Source organism: Bison bison, unplaced genomic scaffold (genome assembly GCF_000754665.1).
Source record: "Bison bison bison isolate TAMUID 2011002044 unplaced genomic scaffold, Bison_UMD1.0 scf7180017864032, whole genome shotgun sequence".
NCBI lineage: Eukaryota > Metazoa > Chordata > Mammalia > Artiodactyla > Bovidae > Bison > Bison bison.
The window spans coordinates 5,823,453-5,837,459 of NW_011494604.1; the positions used below are offsets into that span (position 1 = coordinate 5,823,453).

The window sequence follows — 14,007 nt, forward strand, 5'->3', positions numbered from 1 at the left end:
CTTCGTGAGGGGCGAGGCTGGGCCAGGAGGGGCACGTCGCCTCCTTTTGCCCCTTCCTCGGCCTCTGCTCAGGGCGGAGCGCCCAAGAAGCTGGGCGCACCCGTTTCAAGGAACTGGGGTGCAGCCGCGTCCCCGAAGACTCGTGCCCTTTGCGGGCGCGCGCTCTCCCCTTCCTCTGGCCGCTCGTCCTTTCCCCTTCCTTCCGCTCCTTCTTCGTTTCCACCCCCACACCAGCCCCTCTTTGAGGGAGCTTGCAGGGCACCCTCCTGCAGTTCACTTAGTTCCTCTTCGCGCTTTTCCGCTCCCCCTACCCCTAGGAAGAAGGACTGGGGGGCGAACTGGAACATCGATTTCTGCCGCTGGCTTGTCCCCGGTCAGGGGGGCTTCTAGGAAGGCGCTGGCGGTTGATTTGTACGGGAGTCGGGGGTGGGAGTGTTTGACCAGCCTTATTCTATCCACTGTGGTCCTAGACTCTTAGGCTTTGCTTTCCACCTAAGCTCTTTGAAGGGGGCACCGCTGTCGAGAGTACCGGGCTGAGGGGTGAGGACTAGGAGAAACAGTGCATTTCTGTTTTGAGAACGGAAGTAGGAGGGCCCTGAAGATTGCATTTCTGTTCCTCTTCCAGCAGCGTCGGCCCAGGAGGGCCCCGGTCACCGTCGGATGCTCCCAGTGGATCTGTCACATAAACTGACTTGGTGGCAGTCCGATTTACATGGGCTGGCCTCCCTGCCTGGAGAGCCGGCTACCCTGAGGGTGTCCAGAGCCCAAGCTCTTTCGGTTAGGGGCATCTTAGAAAACTCTTGAATTGTTTTGAAGAATGGGGTTTTGCTAGGTTGTGTTTTACACTGCATTTATAGGGCTGTCCTTGGGCCTTAAAAATAAGGCCTTCAAAACTTCCGTTAGAACAGTGACATGTCTTGAAAGCGTCTCCTGAGCATTGATGCCCGCTGATCTTTAGGGCAAGCCTGGGTTGTAAATTCCTGCATCCTCTGCCTTGGAACGAACTGTTCTCATCTTTATCAATGTTAATTTGATTTGTCCCCGCCCCCCACACTTTTTTTTTTTACCCCAGTGAAAAGCAAAGAAAAGTATTGTAAAACTTAATGATTAACTCCTACTTCTAAGACAGTGTCCTTTGGTTTTTGTTTATTTTTTGATGTTAATTTTATTTGGAACTTAGGGCTATTGCTTGTAAAAAGGTACACATGGTGGGGTGGAGAGAAGGATGTTGTTGGTGTTAGTTTTTAAAACTTGATGTTTTGCGTGATTAGACAGACTCAGGAGGTACAAATGGATACTTTACGACAGCTTTGCAAGTTAGATTTCAGGACTGTGTGGCAAAGGAAGTAATTTTTAAAGTGTACCTTAAAAAGTTCTATTTTTTGGTGGAATTTTTATTAATGTGACCCAGCTGTTACTGAGTAATGATGTAGTCACAATATATATATATATTTTTTTTGGTCTAAGGAATGTGACTTTGTGCTCAGTTTGTTTTGCATTTTAAGTTTCATTTAAAAAAAAAAGTTGAGAAAAGTTATTTGGGAATGCTTCTAGGTACTGCTTTTGGTCATAAACCATGTTCTGTCTTTGTTTTTGAAATAAAAGAGTAATTGAATGTAAAGTAAGAGGAAAAGATACTGATTAAGTTGTATGGAGTATTGTAGTAAGCGTTTGTTAAGCTTTAGTATAATATCTATTCTGTATTAATTAAGACATTAGGGATTTTCAAGAGTTGTTTCCAGTATTCCATTTACTCTTGACTGCAAATTGGGAAGAGAAACCAAGATTCACAGAACTCTAATATATTGTATATGTTTGTGAGACTAGATCAGATTTGCCAGGAAATAAAAGTCTCATCATATATATTCCTAGTTATAACTCCATTACTGTGTAGGTTTCTATAGCATTTGAAAGTAATATTTCAGAGGTCTTTATTCTATGCTTATGTATAAGAGAAATTTTCAAGAGCATTTTGTACTTTGATATTTTGAAGTATTTGTATCAGAAAATTTGTGACGGTTGGGCTTTTTTGACAGCAGGGCAGCTGTACTATTTATTCCTTGTAGTGTTCTGATCTGTTGTGCTGTTTTAAAACTAATTCCTATTTTTATTATCTTTCACAAATGAATTTGTGGCATTTAAGTCTGGTATGTGGACATAACTGTCTTGAATGTTGTAGAATCAATGTAAATGGCAGCGCCTGCTGAAGAAAATTTTCACCAGTGGTCAAGCTTTAAACGTTAATTTCCCTGTTAAATTGATAAGGAAAACAGGAGGAAAACTGGTTGAAATAGGGAGAGAAGGATATTGAAGTTGCAACATTGTTTTTAGTAATTTGAATAAAGTCTGTGGTTACATTTTACATTCCTGTGAACATTTTGTTTTGTTTTTAGATTGGAAGGCACATTTCTTTGTGTAATTTTGGGTTCTCTTAGTTTTTTAAAAGCCACTCTAAAGGTCAGAATCTTTTTCATTTAAAATCTACAGGAAAGTGGATGCATTTAATTAAGTATACTTTTTAAAAGTATGTCAAAAAAATAAAGTGGAAATTAACCATTTTGACTGTTTGTTGAAGAACTTTGAACTTGTTTGGGTCTGTCCTAAATTGTATGTGTAAGTGTGCTTTAAAATTTTATAAAAATTTTATAAGAATTGTGCTTTTTCTTTATATAAACATATGGTTCACTCAGGAAGTGAATATTTTGTTTGAAATAAAGAGTCGAATTAATTAGTGGTTTTTGAATTGTGGAAAGAAAGAAAGATAGCGCTAAGCTGTGTCTGACTCTCGATATCCAGTGAACTGTGGCCTGCCAGGTTCCTATGTCCATGGGATTCTCCGGGCAGTCCACTGGAGTGGATCGCCATTCCCTTCTCCAGGGGAGCTTCCTGACCCAGGAATTGAACCCAGGTCTCCTGCATTGCAGGCAGATGCTTTACTGACTGAGCTACATGGGAAGCTTTGAATGGTGGAAGATTCGCTCTAATTTATTGCCCAAATATGAAAATGTTGCATCTTTATATGGAACATTTATTGTTTATCCTTAACAGTGTTTATTTTGCACCATTCTGAAGATTTTTTGTTGGATTCTGTTTCAGATATGATGCTTGATCAGTAACTTAGGACAAAAATCTTAAAAAGATGTTTTAGGGTGAAAGGTTTTAATGTGTGAAAGACATCACACATGTGTGTGTGCAGGCGCACATTCTGTTTTGCTATTAAGCAAGTGCCAGTCTTGACTGATGTGCTACTTATCCTTCCATATTTAGAACAAATACACTCTTAATAATTGGTAATTTACACATGGAAAATATAGTGGGCAAGAGATGAAGCAAAATGTGTTCTTATTTCAGAAATGGTAGAATGGTGTTTTAAAGTAGTTCTGTCATGAACCAAAATATAGGAATCCAGCTATTCCTTATTGCAGCTTCTAATTCTTCATTTAATGTAGTATCAGCTTAAGTTGAAATAAGGAAGAACAAGCTCTTATAACCTGCCAGATGTCATACTCTAGTATGTTTTTACAACTACCATCTCATTTAATGTTAAAATATATTATGATGGGGAATTATAATTTTTGTTTTTAAAGTGTTTAAAAAGATGCCAAACTGGATATTTTGAGAAGTTAAATTGACTTTCTTAATGGTGGACTTTCAAGTGGTGGACTTGGAAGTGAATTCACTCTTTTACTGTGTCTTTCAAGCTACAGGCTCTGTTACATTAACTAAATTTGTGTTAACTGTGTGTATGATGTCTTTTATTATACAGATATTTAAAAACTGGCTTTCATGGATTGCCTAGAAAAGTGTTCCCATTCCCATTATTATAGGATATGTTCCATTTATAGCAATTTTTAGTTTCATGTAATGCAACTGGATTTAGTTCTGAGTGTGAGGGATAATCCTATTTTATTTTCTTCCTAATGGAGGTCCTTGTCCAGATACCTTTCACTGAATAATCCATCTTTAACCATTGCTTTAAAATTATACACATATGTGCATATACATACATGTATATGAACATGGGTCTTTTTCTGGATTCTACTCTTTTCTACCAAAGTAATTGTCTGTTCTTCTGCAAATACTGTTAATATATTAGCTGTAACATTTTATACTTTGTTATGATATCTGGGTGGGTCAACTTTTCCTTTATTACTGTTTTTTTCAAAAAATATAATTCTTGAATATTTTGTCTTTATAATATTATAGCTGCCTTAATATCAGAAGATGGTATGTTTTTCTATGTATTTTGGCCTTATATATTTAAAACTTTTTATTGTGTAAAATTTCAATGATGATCCACCTACATGCTGTTTATTAGAGAATTACTTTAGATTGAAAGATACAAATATTAATAGGTTGAAAGTAAAGGATAGAAAAAGATAAATGATGCGAGCAATACCCACAAGAGAGCTGGAGTGGCTATATATAAATAGACTTTATGATAAAAATTACTAAAGATAAAGGATATTTTATAATGATAAAGGGGTCAATCCATCAGGAAGACATATACTTACAAACATATGCACTTAGCAGAGCCTCAAAATACAGGACAGAGAAGGAAATGGTGACCCATGCCAGTACTCTTGCCTGGAAAATCCCATGGACAGAGGAGCCTGGTGGGCTACAGTCCATGGGGTCGCTAAGGGTTGGACACGACTGAGCGACTTCACTTTCACTTTTCGCTTTCATGCACTGGAGAAGGAAATGGCAACCGACTCCAGTGTTCTTGCCTGGAGAATCCCAGGGATGGGGGAGCCTGGTGGGCTGCCGTCTATGGTGTCACACAGAGTCAGACACGACTGAAGTGACTTAGCGGCAGCAGCAGCAGCAGCAGCAAAATACAGGAAGCAAAAAATGATGGAAGTTAAGGGAGAAGTAGAAAATCCAACGATAATAGTCAGAGACATAATACTTTCAATAATGGGTAGAACAGCTAGGCAGATGGTCAACAGGCAGATATGAGATGTGAACAATACTATAAATCAAAAACAGATTTAATAGATATCTATAGAATACTTCAGGCTTCATATTCTTCTCCAGTACACATGAAAACATTTTCTATAAATAAATTAAGCCACTAAACAGGCTTCAACAAATTTAAAAGGATTGAAATCATGCAAAATAAGTTCTTTGGCCACAATGGAATGAAATTAGAAGTAAGTAAAAGAAGGAAATCTGAGAAATTCAAAATTTGAAAAAACCGAGTAACATACTCTTCAATAACTAGTGGATCAAAGAAGAAATGACAGGGAAATAAAGTATTTTCAGACAAATGAAAACAAAAACACAACATACCAAACTCATGGGTGCAGCTAAAGCAGTCCTTAGAGGGAAATTTATACGTATAAACACCTATATTAAAAAGAAGAAAAATCTCAAATCAATGATCTAACCTTTCATCTTAAGAAACTAGAAAAAGAAGAGCAAACTAATCTCAAAGCAGGGAAAGGGAGGAAGTAAAGAAGACTAGAGCAGAAATAAATGAAAATTGAGACTAGAACAATGATAGAGGAAATCAATGAAATTAGAAGTTGGTTATTAGTGAAAGTGAAAGTGAAGTTGCTCAGTCATGTCGGACTCTTTGTGACCCCATGGACTGTAGCCTACCAGGCTCCTCCGTCCGTGGGATTCTCCAGGCAAGAGTACTGGAGTGGGTTGCCGTTTGCTTCTCCAGGAGATCTTCCCAACCCAGGGATCGAACCCGGGTGGTCTCCCACATTGCAGGCAGATGCTTTACCATCTGAGCCACCAGGGAAGACTCTGTAGCTAGACCAAGATATTGAAGAAGAAGACTCAGTCTTTTACTTTTCTCAGGTTTCTACTTTTCCAATTTCTTAATCTAGAAGTAAATAGATTTAGTACCGAAAGAGGGGACATCAATGCTGTCTTATAAAAATAAGAGAGATTATGAGAGTGCTATGAATAAGTTATTTAGATAGTGAGTGAAAGTCATTCAGTTGTGTCCGACTCTTTGCAACCCCATGGACTATACAGTCCATGGAATTCTCCAGGCCAGAATACTAGAGTGGGTAGCCTTTCCCTTCTCCAGGGGATCTTCCCAACCCAGGGATCAAACCCAGGTCTCTGGCATTGCAGGTGGATTCTTTACCAGCTGAGCCACAAAGGAAGTCTGTTGTTCAAATAATAAATTACTTAAAGGAGATGAAATGGATATATATATATATTCCTCAGTTCAGTTCAGTTTAATCACTCAGTCGTGTCCGACTCTTTGCGACTCCATGGACTGCAGCACGCCAGGCCTCTCTGTCTATCATCAACTCCTGGAGTTCACTCAAACTCGTGTCCATTGAGTCGGTGATGCCATTCAACTGTCTCATCCTCTGTCGTCCCCTTCTCCCACCTTCAGTCTTTTCCAGCATCAGGGTATTTTCCAGTGAGTCAGTTCTTCACATCAGGGGGCCAAAGTATTGGCATTTCAGCTTCAGCATCAGTCCTTCCAATGAATCAGTCCTTCCAAATCATTCAGGACTGATTTCCTTTAGGATGAACTGGTTAGATCTCCTTACAGTCCAAGGGACTCTCAAGAGTCTTCTCTAACACCACAGTTCAAAAGCGTCAATTCTTCAGCGTTCAGCTTTCTTTTATAATCCAACTCTCACATCCGTACATGACTATTGGAAAAACCATAGCTTTGACTAGACGGACCTTTGTTGGCAAAGTAATGTCTCTGCTTTTTAATAAGCTGTATAGGTTGGTTATAACTTTTCTTCCAAGGAGCAAGTGTCTTTTAATTTCATCGCTGCAATCACCATCTGCAGTGATTTTGGAGCCCCAAAAAAGTAAAGTCTGTCACTGTTTCCATTGTTTCCCTATCTATTTGCCATGAAGTGATGGGACCAGATGCCATGATCTTAGTTTTCTGAATGTTGAATTTTAAAGCCAACTTTTTCACTCTCCTCTTTCACTTTCATCAAGAGGCTCTTTACTTCTTCTTTGCTTTCTGCCATAAGGGTGATGTCATCTGCATATCTGAGGTTATTGATATTTCTCCCTGCAGTCTTGATTCCAGCTTGTGCCTCATCCAGCCCAGCTATTTTCATGATGTACTCTGCGTATAAATTAAATAAGCAGGGTGACAATATATACTGCCTTGATGTACTCCTTCCCCGATTTGGAACCAGTCTATTGTTCCATGTCCAGTTCTAACTGTTTTTTCCTGACCTGCGTACAGATTTCTCAGGAAGTGGGTCAGGTGATCTGGTATTCCCACCTCTTGAAGAATTTTTCCACAGTTTGTGGTGATCCACATAGTCTAAGGCTTTGGCATAGTCAATAAAGCAGAAATAGATATTTTTCTGGAACTTGCTTGCTTTTTCGATGATCCGACGGATGTTGGCAATTTGACCTCTGGTTCCTCTACCTTTTCTACATCTAGCTTGAACATCTGGAAGTTCACGGTTCACGTGTTGTTGAAGCCTGGCTTGGAAAATTTTGAGCATTACTTTGCTAGCGTGTGAGATGAGGGCAATTTTGCAGTATTTTGAGCCTTCTTTGGCATTGGAATGAAAACTGACCTTTTCCAGTCCTGTGGCTACTGCTGAGTTTTCCATATTTGCTGGCAATTGAGTGCAGCACTTTCACAGCATCAATTTTTAGGACTTGAAATAGCTCAACTGGAATTCCATCACCTCCACTAGCTTTGTTCATAGTGATGCTTCTTCCTAAGGCCCACTTGACTTCGCATTCCAGGATGTCTGGCTGTAGGTGAGTGATCACATCTTCGTGATTATCTGGGTTGTAGAAAGACACAAACTACTAAAATGATTCAAGAAGAAATTGAAAATCTACGTGGATATAAGACATTGAATTAGTAATCAAAAAGCTTCCTCAAAAGGAAAACCCAGACCAAGATGGCTTCACTGATGAATTCTGTCAAATATTTAAAGATGAATTAACAACAATCCTTCATAAACTCTTCCAAGAAGTAGAAGAGGAAGTCTTGCTTCCCAGCTGATTCTCTGGGTCCAGTATTACCCTGCTACCAGAGCTAAAGATATGTTAAGGAAACAAAGATATAAGAAAAGTACAGTTCAATATCTGTTATGAATACAGGTACAAAAGTCATCAGTAAAATATTAGCAAACCAAATGTAACAACATATAGAAAGGATTTTACAGCGTGACCAAGTGGGACTTATCGCAGGAGTGCAAAAATCAATGCAATAAACAATAGAACAAAGGATAAACACCATGTAATCATCTAATAGATGCAGGGAAAGTATTTGACTAAATAAAACCCATTTTTATGATGAAAATACTCAATAAACTAGGAATAGAAAGCTTCCTCAGCCTGGTAAAGGACAGCTGTAAAACATTGTGAGCTAACATCTTATTTAATGGTGAAAAAGTTTTTCTCTAAGATCAAAAAAAAGTTTCTTCTTCATACTTCTATTCAACAGTGTAGTGGAGCATGTAGCCAGAGCAGTGAGGCAAGAAAGAAGAATAAAGGAAAAAAATATAAGGAAAAAAGTAGTAAATTCATCTCTACTTAAAAGTAGATTAGATTGTATACACTTGTGTCTTGATATCCATGGGAATTGGTTCCAGGATCCCTGCAGATATAAAAATCTGTAGATGTTCAAGTTCCTTGCAAAAAATGGTATAGTATAGTCAACTGTCTGTATCTGTGGGTTCTGCATCCAAGGACATGGAGGGCTGACTGTATCTTGTATGTAGAAAATCTTAAGGAATGCACACAAATCAAACAGAACTAATAAGTTCAACAAGGCCACAGAATACAAGACCAATGTCAGGATATACCACAGTTTATATATTCTCCTATCAAAGGACATCTTGGTTGCTTTCATGTTTTGGCAGTTATGAATAAAGCTGATATTATATTTAAATAAAGGTTTCTGTGTCAACGTAAATTTTCCTCTCATTTGGCTAAGTACCAAGGAGACAATTGCTGGACTGTATGAAAAGTGTTGTAAGAATGTTTAGTATTTCAAGAAACTTCCAAAACTTCTTCCAGAGTGGCTGTGCCGGATACTTTATCAAGAACAGTGATTGAGAGTTCCTATTTCTCTACCTTCTCACCAGCATTTTGTGTTGTTGTATTCTGAAGTTTGGGCATTCTGATAGGTATATAGTGGTATCTCATTTTAATTTGCATTTCTCTGATTGTGTATGATGTATAGCTTCTTTTCATGTGCTTATTTGCCATCTGTGTTTCTTCTTTGTCAAGATGTCTTTTAAGGTCTTTGAACCATTTTTTAATTGAATTGTTTGTTTTCTTTTTTTGGCTGCTTGTGGGATCTTATTACCCCAACGAGGGAACCAACTCACATCCCCTGGACTGCCACGTCCTGATTTGTTAGTTTTCTTACTGGGATTTAAGAGTCCTTCATACATTTTGAAAAACAGTCCTTTATTAGATATGTAGTTTGGAAAATTTTTTCCCCAGTCTGCAGCTTGTCTTTATTTTCTTGATTACCTTTATTTTTGATATGGAAATTCCCTCTGTCATTCATGTATTGGATTTGCTTTTCTTGATTTTCATGTTGTTGTCTTTTCTATTTGCTTATTTTGGCAGAGTGCCATTTCCATTACTCTCCCTCAAAAAGGTGCATTTTTTGTTTGTTTGTTTTAGACTTTACCTGTATGGAAATGTATATAGGATTGTAGACTGAAACCATTTTCTTTCAGAATTTGAAGGCATTGCACCACTGTCTTCTGGTTTTCAGGGTTGCTGTGGGCAAGTGGTACTGTTTTTTATTTCTTGATTTTTATTTTTTGTTGTTGTTTCTGAAGTTTTTTTTAGATTTTTTTCTTTATTCCTGATATTCTGAAATTTCATAATGATATGCCTTTAGGTGGGTATTTTTTATTTATTGTCTTGGACACTTCCTCTCAATCTGAAAACTCATGTATTTTAGTTCTGAGGAATCATATTATTTCTTTGATAATTTCTTTCCCTCTTTTTTTATCTTTTATTCTTGTATTCATATTTTGAATGAATTCTTTTTCTCCCATTTCCTATTTATCTTTTTGTTCTGGATGATGTATCCAAATTATTTCCTAATCTTAGTTTTCAAAAATTCTTTGTTATTCTGAATATATTTATGTATATGTATGTGTGTGTGTGTATATATAATGAAAGTGAAAGTGAAGTTGCTCAGTTGTGTCCCACTCTTTGCGACCCCATGGACTGTAGCCCACCAGGCTCCTCCTGGAATTTTCTAGGCAAGAGTACTGGAGTGGATTGCCATTTCCTTCTTATGTATATATATATATATATGCATATATATATATACACACACATGTATATATGTGTGTGTGTGTATATAAATACATATATATGTGTATGTATATGTTTTAACGTCAACCTATTCTTCAAGGGGCTTTCCAGGTGGCCCAGTCGTAAAGAATCCTCTTGCCAATTCAGGAGACATGGGTTCGATCCCTGACCCAGGGTTCGACCCAGAATCCTGGAGAAGGAAATGGCCACCCACTCTAGCATTCTTGCCTAGGAAATCCCATGGACACAGGACCCTGGCGGGCTACAGTTCATGGGTCACAAAGAGTTGGACAAACTTAGCTACTAAACAACAACAAATTTTTCAAGAGCTTTCCTTATACATCTGAAGAAATTAGTCATAGTGAACAGAAATAATTCAATTTCTCTGAATTATTTTCCTCTAAAGTTTTGATTTGTTTGTTGTTGTTTGTTTTGATCTTCTTTTAGAAATTTTCTGTTGATCTTTGGCTCTCTGTTTACATCAAAGAGGCACTTAAAAAGTTACTGGAAGTATGCTGTATTTTGTTATGGGTTGTCTGGCGAGTTTTACTACAGGGTAGTATTTTCATTGGGACCACTTCAAATGTCAGTATTTTTAGGACTTTTCTTATTTATCTTAAAGAGCCATCTTCTATTCTTGGTAGATAGAATGTAAGTGCTGAATTTCAGGAAACTAGCTAGGAATATTCTCAATGAGATGGGAATACTAGACCACATTACCTGCCTCCTGAGAAACCTGTGTGAAGGTCAGGAGCAACAGTTAGAAATGAATATGGAACAACAGACTGGTTCAAAATTGGGAAAGGAGTGCGTCAAGGCTGTGTATTGTCACCCTCATTATTTAACTTACATGCAGAATAGATAGTGATAGTGAAGTCGCTCAGTCGTGTCCGACTCTTTGTGACCCCATGGACTGTAGCCCACCAGGCTCTTCCATCCATGGGATTTTCCAGGCAAGAATACTGGAGTGGGTTGCCATTTCCTTCTCCAGGAGATCTTCCTGACCCAGGGATTGAATCCGGGTCTCCCACATTGTAGGCAGATGCTTTACTGTCTGAGCCACCAGGGAATATATCATGTGAAATGCTGGGCTGGATGAATCACAAACTGGAATCAAAATTGCCCGGAGAAATATCAACAGCCTTAAATATGCAGATTATACCACTTTAGTGCCAGAAAGTAAAGAGGAACTAAAGAGTCTCTTGATGAAGGTGAAAGAGGAGAGTGAAAAAGGTGGCTTAAAACTCAGCATTCAAAAAATGAAGATTGTGGCATTTGGTCCTATTGCTTTATGGCAAATAGATGGGGAAAATGTGGAAACAGTGTCAGATTTCATTTTCTTGGCTTCTGAAATCAATGCGGATGGTGACTGCAGCCGTGAAATTAAGACAGTTGCTTCTTGGAAGAGTAGCTATGACAAACTTAGCATATAAAAAGCAGAGACATCACTTTGTTGACAAAGGTCCATATAGTCAAAGGTGTGTTTTTTCCAGTAGTCATGTATGGATGTGAGAGTTGGACCATAAAGAAAGCTGAATGCCGAAGAATTGATACTTTTGAACGATGGTGCTGGAGAAGACTCTTGAGAGTCTCTTGGATAGCAGGGAGGTCAAATCAGTCCATCCTAAAGGAAGGCAACCCTGAATATTCATTTGATGGGCTGGTGCTAAAGCTCCAATACTTGGGCCACCTGATGCAAGAGTTGGCTCACTGGAAAAGACCCTGTTGCTGGGAAAGATTGAGGGCAAGAGGAGAAGGGGGCGACAGAAGATGAGATGGTTGGATGGCATCGCTGACTCAGTGGACATGAGTTTAAGCATACTCAGGGAGTTAGTAAAGGACAGGGAAACCTGGCGTGCTGCAGCTCATGGGGTCGCAAAGCGTTGGACTTGCCTTAGTGACTGAACAACAATAACCAAGCTACAGAAGGGGCTGGAGAGGGCCTGTGGTGTAGGGACTTCTCACTGGAGTTTCTCTCTCATGGGGAATTTTTAACTTAGTTTTAATTAGTACTTTAGATTTTAGTATATAAACCTTTACAGAAAACAAAGCTCCCATTTTTTGTCGGGATGGGAGAGGGGTAGTCATATCAAGTTGGAGGACTGGAGTGGGGATCTGAAGAGTCTGGTTGCTCCTTATGAATATAAGATTTCAACTAATTCTGTTTTCACCCTCCCTCCTCCTCCCAACTCCATCCCTGTATTTTGAGGCATATGCCATTTTCATGCCTCTAACCGTTTGGGGCTTCTATATGGTGAATCTTCTTTCTTGAAATTGGCTTCACCAGTATACTTTGATGTCTCAGGGTTTGGCTTTTTCTGGTCTGAGTTACTGTTCTTTTATTTGCCTTTCAGTTTCTAGAATTGTGCTGCTAACCATTACTGTTTCTATTTTTTGTCCTTTGTATTAACTCCCCACCTTCTGTCATTTTAATTAGATTTTTTTGAGAAAATGGAGATAAATGGGTGTATTTTATCTGTGATGTTTAACTGGAGGTTGTGTGCTGTTGGTATGCAAAGCACAGCTTCTACTGGAGAATACTCTTTTATGGTAGTGAATGTAGACCCAAGTAGGTGGGTTCTGGAGGCTGATTACCTGTTTCACTTCTCTTTCACTTACTGATGTTGAGACCTTGGGTAGGTTTCTTCCACCTAGGCTCAGGGAGAACAACAATGCATTACTGCAAATTCAAAATGCCTTTCATGGAAGTAGGTGAAGAGTACACAGTTAATAATGCTGAGTCCCCTTCCTCTATCTCTTGTTTTCTTGAAGAGAAGCTTGAATGGTTTACTTAAGGTTGCTGGCATGCTCATGTGGTAATAATAAAGGGTTGGAAGAATCTAGTATGTATGAAGGATTAGGCATGTTACTTGGAAACATGAAAATCATCTGTGCTGTGGATGATGAAACAATGGAAGTAGAAGGATAAACTTCGCTTTGTAGAAGGAGAGCAGTAAAGGTCCTTAAAAAGCACCGGAGGTAGATTTTATGTGTATCGTATTTAAGAAAGAAGGTTGAACAAAAGAATAATAGGAGGAGGAGAAAAACAGCTAAGGACACAGTGCCTTAAGGATTTAAATCCTGAATGATGACCAGACAGAGGAAAAGCAAAGTGATAGGTGGTGGAAGAAAAGTACTGTGAGGAAGTGCATGTACTTGAGAGCACATGACTCCTTTTCCATTGAATTATAGCTAGGCTTTGGAGGTTAGACAGGTGAGATGACGCAAGTTTAACATCTGTAAAGATTTGGGTAAATGAATACATGAGGAAATTCTTACAGAAAGGATTGACTTGACTATACTTTTGTAGTAATTTGTACCTGAAATACAGCAGGATTCTTTGTTGAAATACAGTCAGTTTTTCTGTTTGAAGTTTTTATATTTTCTGTGATGCCACAGACATACTCAAATTTAAATATAAAATTTTTTTTCACTGCCTAAAAAGTTACTCTTCAATGTTGAAGTTTAAAAAAATGGTAAAATATTGGGAGAATGGCACTGAAATATGTATAATATCATATATGAAACGAGTCGCCAGTCCAGGTCCTATACACGATACTGGATGCTTGGGGCTGGTGCACTGGGACGACCCAGAGGGATCCTATGGGGAGGGAGGAGGGAGGAGGGTTCAGGGTGGGGAACACGTGTATACCTGTGGCGGATTCATTTCGATATTTGGCAAAACCAATACAATATTGTAAAGTTTAAAAATAAAAAAAGATGGTAAAATAGTTCAGCCAAAAGCAG

General features: G+C 38.5%; 1 protein-coding gene across 1 annotated transcript in view; it reads left to right on the forward strand.

Annotated features, from left to right (window-relative positions):
• The window catches only part of ACAP2 (ArfGAP with coiled-coil, ankyrin repeat and PH domains 2), a 173,145-nt gene that overhangs the window by 474 nt on the left and 158,664 nt on the right, over window positions 1-14,007 (forward strand). The gene's annotated exons all lie outside the window — the stretch shown is intronic.